The sequence below is a fragment of the Pelodiscus sinensis genome, chromosome 1 (assembly GCF_052426305.1).
Source record: "Pelodiscus sinensis isolate ZL-2025 chromosome 1, ASM5242630v1, whole genome shotgun sequence".
Classification (NCBI taxonomy): Eukaryota; Metazoa; Chordata; order Testudines; family Trionychidae; genus Pelodiscus; species Pelodiscus sinensis.
The window spans coordinates 312,757,868-312,768,330 of record NC_143052.1 but is presented as its reverse complement, the minus strand read 5'-3'; the positions used below and the strand labels follow the sequence as shown (position 1 = coordinate 312,768,330).

General features: G+C 46.7%; 1 long non-coding RNA gene across 1 annotated transcript; it reads right to left on the bottom strand.

The window, feature by feature from the left end:
* Positions 1-461: 461 nt before the first annotated feature.
* Positions 462-8,142, bottom strand: LOC149525842 (uncharacterized). The gene is made up of 2 exons (XR_016348546.1): positions 6,408-8,142; positions 462-1,571 (listed from the first exon to the last, which is right to left on the bottom strand). It is a non-coding gene; the product is annotated as an uncharacterized LOC149525842 (long non-coding RNA).
* Positions 8,143-10,463: the final 2,321 nt, after the last annotated feature.

The following is a 10,463-nucleotide window of genomic DNA, read 5'->3' as shown; positions in this document are numbered from 1 at the left end:
CAAGGACTGTCATTCAAGTGATGTGAAAGTAAGCTAGAACCCCAGCAGGGCTGGGAAGAAAAGAGATGGCTGTTGGGATTTTTTCATGCTTCATGCTGTTGTGCATTCCCACAGTGCTTAGCACTGAAAGTGACGCCAGGCACTGTGGGATGCTTCAGCACATTGCTTTGCTCTTTCTGTCAACAAGGGGGCTAACTAAGTGGCCATGATATGTCAATAAAGCATGACAGAAAAAAAGGTTTGGTGAGTTTTCAATTTTGTTGACTTTTGCATGTCGACAGTCCTTTAGTTATCAAACCTTTCCCGTGTAGACATAGCTTGAGAATAGGTTAGAGTCTGCCAGAGGTTCTCACTAGGGGTACACATTCCCTTGGAGGTACAAAGAGGTCTTCCAGGGAGTAGGTCAACTTATCTAGATATTTGCTTAGTTTTACAAAAGGTTATGTAAAAACATTAAGAAAGACAGTACAAACTAAAATTTTATTCAGACAATGACTTGTTTATATTGGTCTACATTACACAGAAATGTCAGTACAATATTTATATTCCAATTGATTTATTTTATAATTATATAGTAATAATGAGAATGTATGCCATTTTTTCAATAATAGTATGCTGTGACACTTTTGTATCTGATTTTGTATTTTTAAAGCGAGGTGAAAGTTGGGGTATGTATGACAAATCTGACTCCTAAAGGGATACAGTAGCCTGGAATGGTTGAGAACCACTGGGTTAGACAAACACCTGTCAGGGATAATCTAGATCACAGTTCTCTCTTAGCACAGGGGACTACATTGATAAGTGACCTATAGAATCTCTTTCAGTTTTACATTTCTAGGATTCTTTGATTTCCTGGTTTTCCAAGATTTTCATATAGGTACACATGACATTCTGGAATGAGGTGATGTGGGTCAATATTTACTCTGCATAAACAATGTTTCTGAGCAGTAAATATATAATCAAAGAGCAGTTATCACAAGGAGGAATCACAAAAATATCTTTGGGAAAAGGGGATTCTTTTTCTGAAGGCTGCAATTAATGATATGGTATAAGAACGAGTATTATATCTGTTGCAAGGGGATGTGGATTGCAACTGCTTTAAACACTAAGGAGAGGGGATCACCACATGGGAGTGTAAAGGATTTTTTATTCAACTAAAACTGGGAAGGGAGGGGAATCTCATTCATACACTCAATCACACTTACAGTCCCAGGCAGGATGATAAGGCGAGCAGAAGGCAGTTCATATTCTTTGATCTTCCCAAGTTGACTCCTAAGCTGGTCCGCTGGCCAGGCGATCCGAGCAGAGGGCGTTCTGGGAGGCTCCACTTGATGGTCCACCACCACTGTGTGTCTGTCCCTCTCTCCTTCAAGGATCAGCCACATGCAGCCTCTGAGTCTAGGCCTCTTGGGGCCGTGTGCACTCTCTGCTGGGGGCTGTGTGCACACCCTGCTGGGGGCCATGTGCACACCCTGCTGGGGGCCGTATGCACACCCTGCTGGGGGCCGTGTGCACACCCTGCTGGGGGCCGTATGCACACCCTGCTGGGGGCCGTGTGCATTGTTGTTTACCTCAGACATTCTGCACTCACTCAGGGAAGGGGTAGGGGGTTAACAGACAACACTCCAAGGCTACGTCTACACTGGCCCCTTTTCCGGAAGGGGCATGTAAATTTCACTAGTCGTCGTAGGGAAATCCGCGGGGGATTTAAATACCCCCCGCGGCATTTAAATAAAAATGTCCGCCGCTTTTTTCCGGCTTTTAAAAAAGCCGGAAAAGAGCGTCTAGACTGGCCCCGATCCTCCGGAAAAAGTGCCTACTTCAAAGGAATAAGAGCCTCCGGAAAAGGGCACTTTTTCCGGAGGATCGGGGCCAGTCTAGACGCTCTTTTCCGGCTTTTTTAAAAGCCGGAAAAAAGCGGCGGACATTTTTATTTAAATGCCGCGGGGGATATTTAAATCCCCCGCGGATTTCCCTACGACGACTAGTGAAATTTACATGCCCCTTCCGGAAAAGGGGCCAGTGTAGACGAGCCCCAACAGTTTAAGGAACCAAATAACATTAACAGGTGAGAAAGAACAACCACCATTTTAACTGTCCCCTTACTTCTCCTTTGCCTCCAACACCCCACCCCTTTATCTATTGATCATCCCATTAGGTGATGTCGTTGGAGGGCAAAGGTTACCTGTTGAAGGCGTACTACTCTATTTACCAATCTACGAGTATAACAACATAGACATAAAAATACAATAAAGAACACAATTAACAATAACAAGAGTCCCACAATAGGGTGGACCAGAACTCGTAGGATAGATCTGGCAGATCCTGACCACCCTTTAAAAATGTCCCACCAATGATGTTGAGTAATTTGAACAGCCTCATCCCCTATTTCTACGAGGCGTTTACTTTGTTGAATAATGTGTATTTCTTTATTTTTAATTTGTTGTGCCACAGCTTTGGCTTTCTTGAGACTATGTTGGGCATCCTTTTGTAGTTCAGCCCAAACAGCAAAGTTAATGCTTGGGGGTGGGGAGGTCGGTATGACCATATAACTGCTTGTACAGCCAAATTCTCAACTGGAGGAGGCAATAAGGCAGGTGAAAATATACCATCCACTACAACCCCGATAACGTTAGATACACAACAAGTATAATTACTGGGTGCACACCAAGAAGCATTGGAAGATGGGGTCCACACCACTGCAGTAGATAAATTTGCTCGAACCACACACATAAATAGTGGACTAGGGGTCAATACCACTACTGGTTCTTGTAATCGCTGCAACACACACATGGTTTCGGCATCCCATGGGGAATAACAGTCATCTTTGGCTGGTGCTTTGGCAGGACATATCCATCGACCAAAGCTTGGGCTTACACATTCTTTGCCTAAATTTAAAAACCCCAGTTGTGGGTGGTGATGGCTGTGAACACTACGGGGAATCCATAGAGACGGTCCTAAAGCTTGGGGCATAGGAACCAGGGTACACAGGGTAAAGTGTGCGGACTTTTGGGGAACTGCCAATAATGACAAAACCCCTGTCCATGGCCCCTTAGGCACATAGGATATACAGTGAGCGTATTTCCAATTGATTTCAGTAAAATGCTGTTGCACCACCCCTGGAACCAAACCCTGGTCTAGGAGGGTACGTTGCTGGAACCAGCTTACAAACAAAACTTGCTGAACTGTTAAACACTGTTCTGCCCAAGAATGATTGACAAAAGATTTTACCAAGGCCGAAAGGGTATTAGTTAACAGATGGAGGGGTAGAACCCCCATTGAGGCAACAAGACTCTGTCCAGCTGCCAAGTCCTCTGAAATACTAGCAGCCGTTTTTTGGGCCTTTTGAAATAGGGACCCTGTGGCAGATAACTCGTTGGCCACTACTTCAATATCTACAGCATTTAAAATGCCTGCTCCCATGCCCAAACCTCCCAAAACCCACCCTCCCAAATCCCGCTTAGCACGGTAAGGGGGTTTAAGAGCTAATTTCAACCATGCTTCTACCAGGCGAGAACAATTGGGCCACACGGTGGACACATTAATTAAAGACATGTCAAATTGAATCCGATACAAAACCAATTGAGCCACCGTAACCGCTTCCGACTGTAGAGAGGGAATTTGGGCACAAATTAGAGGTGACAGCGGGGCCTGCAGGACTATCCGGCCAGGTACCCATCCCCCCCGCAGTTGCAACAGCCATCCTCTAAATCTGCGGTTCTGGCCTCCACAGTTTACATATAAGTTTAGAATACCTTTGACACATGGCTCTATCACTTGGACACTGCTATCCCACCATTGGGACCACAAAATAACCCGCTGCTGTGAGCTCAAGTTGGTGGAAAGAAAAATGGAGGAAGTAGTGGGATCCCACCTTTGAAGCCGGGCTCGAAGCCGGTTGAACCAATCACAAGTTGTAGTTCGTGCAACCATATTAGTGTGCTTCCAGATTCCCTCCCACCAGATAGAGTTGCTTGGGTCAGCAAAAGATCCATTGCCATTCCGCCAGATCAGTTGAAGGGTTACTGGGCCTACCCATGGAACCCAAGGTGTACATCGTGTGTGTAGACGAGTATTATAATAATCTCCTATTCTTGATGGGTTCCCTCCCCGATTTGGTCCTAAATGGCCACATGGGTCAATTATGGGTAAGGCGGTTCCATCAGCAGTGGAGGCAATAATTTGCAAAAAAAGGCCTTAAAGGAATGGAGGGATACTTGTCTACTGATTTACACCACAGAGTTGAATTAATGTTGGAATGGTTCACATGCGTGCCTGTTTTCTCATTCCACCATGGGGTCCGTTCTGCAGGTGGTGGGAAAAACTGCAAGTCCAAACGCCCTTGAGCTCCAGGATACTGGCACCATCTGTTTTAAAAGAAAACTCACATAGCCAGATTAACATAAAGCATGGTAGTTTTCTTGAATCGCTGGCACTCGCTTCAGTTGACCATGGTGAACCAAATGTTTTCTGGGTGAGTGATTGTTTGGGCTTCTGCTAAGGAGGTGGCCTGTCTGCGGGTGGTGGGGTAACAAGGGCAGCCTGCTGGACAGCATCCAGCAAGGCTTCCACGTCTGCAGGTTCCCCAGGCCTCCATCTCCCTATTGCCTGCTGTATATACATTGGGAGACCCTGTGCAATTAGCCTTAATTCATCCACAGGTAAAACTATTTGGGCTATGGACGTGGGGGTACCACTCCTTGCTTCAACAGGCACACCCCGACCACACAGACATGCCAGGAGAACCATCCTTTCCACAAACCTAGTGGGGTCTTCCCCCGGTGCGGCAGCTGCTGAAACCAGTTCCACCAGCAATGCTCGTGGTCCCACAGCTGATGTCATTCCCATCAGCATCTCAAATATATCTTTATGTGTAGTATCACAGGCCTGCTGTTGGGCCACCCCCGCTAAGTCCCCTCCCAATCCAGATGCAGCCTTGAGTACCCGCCGAGCCTCTTTCATATGTAGGCTCTGATCCAGGCACAAAGTCACTAGATCTCGGGACCATCCACTGAACCCAGAACGAGAGGGTCCTCCTAAGGTTTTGGCCAACTCCACCGCCTGTGCAGGGGTCAACTCAGTCTCTGCCACTGTATGCCCAATATTCGGGGCCTCTCCTCCCCCTTGGGGCGTGGGCCCATAAGTCCGGACCACCCTCCGGATCGCTGCAATCTGATGTCTGAGATCTGGCCCTCCAGGGTCTGGATCTGGGTGATCCAGGTCACCCCAAGTATCCCCATCCCAATCTTCACCCCAGTCTAGGGATTGATCATTTCTCTTAGGAAGCCCTAAAGCTGCTACTCTTCCCTTAGAAAGCAGCCTTCCCTCTGGCCTACTCTCTCCCAAAACTAACTCCTTGAGACACTGCACCCTTTCACTTAAAGTTCTATTCTCCTCCTGGACATGCTCTCATTCTTCTTCTGCAGCTGCCACTTGTATGGCAGCAACAGAAAGAGAAGAGGCTTGGGCGCTGGCTATAAGCACCTGAGCTTTCCACATATCTCATTCTTTCTCCAGTTCCTTCTTCTGTTCCTTCAACTGCTCCACATCCTGTGCTAGCTGACTCTTAGCTGCCTGCCACTGATGTACTGCCTGCCATAGCAGCCAAGCAGCTGCTCTCTCCTTACTTCCCTTGTCTGGCTTATACAACAACACATATTTTTCCATCATTAGTTCCAAATCAGTCACTGAAGCACCAGAGAGCACCGCCCCTTGAGTCCAGGGGTCAGCCCCTTTGGATCCATTCCCTCAGAGGTCTGGGCGTAGGTGCTGCACTCCACCCTTCTCCTCCCTTCTGGGAGTCCTTTACACCTCCCTTTCCTTTACCCCAAATGGGCATCTTGTTGTCGGGAACCTGGACTGTGTGCCGTGGGTTGCTAGCCTACCACGTTTCAACGCACCCCAGTCCCCCAAAGTTCACTGTCTCAACTTCCCGTGGGGAAAGGACTTTTACTTATCCCCTCCTCCCCGGCATCTCCACCAAAAATGTTGCAAGGGGATGTGGATTGCAACTGCTTTAAACACTAAGGAGAGGGGATCACCACATGGGAGTGTAAAGGATTTTTTATTCAATTAAAACTGGGAAGGGAGGGGAATCTCATTCATACACTCAATCACACTTACAGTCCCAGGCAGGATGATAAGGCGAGCAGAAGGCAGTTCATATTCTTTGATCTTCCCAAGTTGACTCCTAAGCTGGTCCGCTGGCCAGGCGATCCGAGCAAAGGGCGTTCTGGGAGGCTCCACTTGATGGTCCACCACCACTGTGTCTCTGTCCCTCTCTGTCCCTCTCTCCTTCAAGGATCAGCCACATGCAGCCTCTGAGTCTAGGCCTCTTGGGACCGTGTGCACTCTCTGCTGGGGGCCGTATGCACACTCTGCTGGGGGCCGTGTGCATTGTTGTTTACCTCAGACATTCTTCTGCACTCACTCAGGGAAGGGGTAGGGGGTTAACAGACAACACTCCGACAGTTTAAGGAACCAAATCACATTAACAGGTGAGAAAGAACAACCACCATTTTAACTGTCCCCTTACTTCTCCTTTGCCTCCAACAATATCAGGTATTGGCTGCTCTGTTGATTGAATAGTGATTATTTGCTGATTAAGTTTCCGCAGTTAACAACCTGAAATTTGGTAAATGCTTGTCCCAAGATCAGGCCCAGTGTCATCAAAATTACTGGTTAATTGGGAGCCCTGATGAACATGGCTGCAACATTTCCACTCAGGAAATCACACTATCTATTATAGTTTTATTAACACAACTGGCCAATTCACAAACATTCCATCCCAGCAATGCAGGTAGAAATAATATAAAATGAGCAGAGCATCCATTTACTTACACCATCCCTGGCAAAACAACCTGAAGTATCAGTTCTCATCCTCTTCATCTTCTCCCTCACCATCATCCTGGCTTCTCTCAAGGGCTACTTCTCTCCCTCCCAATGCACGCAGGCTGGGATACAACTTTTACAATGTATTATGGCAATTCCACTATGCCTTAATACATATTCAGTAGGAGTTTCAGCCTTTCTTCCTTTTTGTAGTTCCTCACTCCACCAATGTTGGGATGCCCTTCTCCTATAGGATATTAACCCTTTTATCTCAAATTTATTAGTACATACGTCAATTAGTTACCACAAAATTCTTGTGGTCAGACATCTGCTGATGTCCCTCACTAAAAATATACCATGCTGGTATAAACTAGCATCTCGTGGTTATCTACCAGCACTTTGGACATTAAAGCATTCCATCATGTGAGATCTTATGATCTAGTGTTACTCTTGGTTAGCAACTTATGCTAAGGTTTTTTGGGCTTTATGCCTTAATTAGTTTAGCTAAACTTGCTGTTTTACAGGCATTGAGGCGTGTAGGTTCAATGCTTTATTTCCTTAACTTAGCAAATACCTATATTTACAGGCAACAATCTCCAGTGTTGGAATGACTATGCTAAAATGATGAGCTGGCGTTAGTATGGGAGTGATTGTTAATTGATACATTAAGACTCTGAGCACGTCCTGTGTAAACCAAATGATTCCAGAAGCCTGAGCAAACTCAGTCTGAGCTGAGTGCTTATGCAATTATGAAAAGTACTCTTCCTGAGATATGTCTACACTTGCAGCCTATTTCGGAATAGGGCTGCAAATGTAGGCATTCGGAATTGCAAATCAAGCCTGGGATTTAAATATCCCGTGCTTGATTTGCATCTTCCCGGCAGGGTGCCACTTTTTTTTTTGAAATTTACAAGCGGTCTCAGGCCAACCCAACACCATGTTCCATTTTCCCTTTGGGAAATATGGTCACCCTAACCGGATGCCAAAGGCAGCAACAAGAGTCAGGTTCAATCTCTCTAGAGGTTATTGTACATCAAACCACAACCTTAGCTCTTCCCTTCCCCTGCATATATATCTATACTCTTATTTCAGGAAATTTTTTCCCACGTCTCAAGAGTCTTTTAGTAAAATAAAACCCAAGTACCCTCCAATATATATTTTTGACTATAAGAAACTGAGCAACCCAAATCAATACATCAGGGCTGGGTCTAGACTGGCATGATTTTGCCGAAATACTTTTAATGGAAAAGTATTTCCGCAAAAGAGCGTCTAGATTGGCAAGGTTGCTTTTGCGCAAAAAGTGCTTTTGTGCAAAAGCAATCTAGACGCGCTTCTGCGCAAGAAAGCGCCAATGGCCATTTTAGCCATCAGGCTTTCTAGCGCAAAAAATTAAGGTGCCTGTCTACACTGGCCCTCTTGCGCAAGTATTCTTGCGCAAGAGGGCTTATCCCTGAGCGGGAGCGGGAAAGTATTTACGCAAGAAGCACTGATTTTGTACATTACAAAGTCAGTGCTCTTGAGCAAATTCAAGTGGCCAGTGTAGACAGCTGGCAAGTTTTGCGCAAAAGTGGCTGCTTTTGAGCAAAATCTTGCCAGTCTAGACTCACCCCAGGAGTTTGGTCAATGCCCCAAGCCCAGTTAATACACCAGTAACTTATGAAGGTGAAAACTCTGTCTCACCACAAATTCCATCCTCCTAGAACTCCACTCACAGTCCAAGTTAATCCCAGTAGTAGTGTATGAAGTCTTGCGGTGGTTCTCTTTCACTGATGTCCTGTTAACTGATTTCAGCCTGGTTTCAAGTGGCTTGTAGGGTGGATCTCTGTGAAGTCAGCTCAGTATCATCACTACCACAGGTCACATTGGGCCTCACTGTGAAGTCAGTTCTGTCCTACCACCACGCACAGCAATTCAGTTGGGCCTCATGGGGCTGTCAACTCCACCTTGTTCCTTGATGGTGCAGCTCCACAGATTCCTCTATAGGAAGGACAGAACTTTTAGGGGGCATCCAAGAGCAAAAGAGAAAGTCAGTTGGATAGTGTTCTTGCCCCAGGGGTTAGAGCTCCTCATGTCAGAACACTGCCCATGCTCCCCATCTCCTTTTTATTTATCACTTGAACACTTTATTAGTGTGTCTGTTTTACAAGAATCCAAGGGTTTTTCCTCCTGTGTGTTTCTCCTTTGCTTCCTCATGGTCCATGATGCCAGTGGAGAGTGCCAGCACTTTGTACCCAAAATGACACGAAGAGTCTTTGTCATGTATAGCTAGGGAGAATTCACACTTGTGAAAAACCCTGCACATACCTGGTGCCCTTTCATAAATACACCAGTGAAACTAATCTATCATCACAGTTACTCATCAAAATTTGTGAATTCCAACTGTAAGCAGGGTCAGGATAAGCTCTACTCTGACATCTGGTGGTGAATTGTGGCGAGTGGCGCAAACAAACTTCAGGGGCTGGTCTCATTTGCATAGGCACACCCACCCCACCTAGTATGTGCTCACAGCAGCCCATATGGTCACTTTGGCCACTGTGGGATCCCCAGTCTCGCTGTTATTGAGACAGAGGGGATAAAGTGTTGTTACCCTGATTATGTGAATCAAGGACAATGGAATAGTGGAACTGTTTATGACAGAGGGATTTGCCATAAACTAAGTAGCACTTGCTAGATAAGGGGCATGGGTTCCAAACCCAGTCAAGTTGAGAGAAGTTGGGGTGTAGGTCTTTGTACCTAGTTGGGGGGGGGGGAAGGAAAGGAAAGGAAAGGAGGAGCCTGTTTGAGGGTCTAAGTGACACTGAGTGTGCTACTGCTGTCTTTCTCCACTGTAGAATATCAGAGCTAATTAGGATTCTATTAGCACTCTAGTTACAAGCTGCTGAGCTGTGTTCACTGTGGGCCAATGTAACACTAGCAGAGGCTCCTCTATTATGAGCTGAAATCACTGTGTGCTGAGGGGAGCTTGGTGCTATACTGCGGAAGAGCTGAAATCACTGTTGCTGTGGGGAGCCTGATGCTATGCTGCTGGGCTACTAGCAGAGTAGCTTGTGGGGACGACTGGTGGGTGCAGGTGGCCAGCAGAGCGGCTGGTGGGGATGACCGGCGGGCAGTTGGTAGGAGCGGCAGCAGGCAGCCAGTGGAGCAGCTGCAGGAACAACCAGCTGGCATGTACCAAGACAGCTGGTGGAGCAGAGCAGGTCGTGGGACAGTTGGAGTGGCTCACAGGACAGCAGGGCTTTGTCTACACTGGTGTGATCTTGCGCCAGAAATATGCAAATGAGGCTAAGCGTGAATATCGCTGAGCCTCATTTGCATATCTAATGAGCCGCCATTTTGCAGAAAAGGCTCTTGCCCAAGAAGGAGTGTCTACACTGCCTTTTCTTGCGCAATGCCATTATTCCTGAAAGTAATCAGCGTAATGGCATTGCGTAAGAGGGTTTTTCTTGTGCAAGAGCCTCGGCCGCAAAAATGACAGCTCATTAGATATGCAAATGAGGCTTGGCGATATTCCATGCTTAGCCTCATTTGCATATTTCTGGTGCAAGATCGCACCAGTGTAGACCTAGCCCAGGTGGAGTGACTCACGTTAACAGCAGCAGCAGAATCCTATGGAGAGGCGAAGCTGTCAGCGG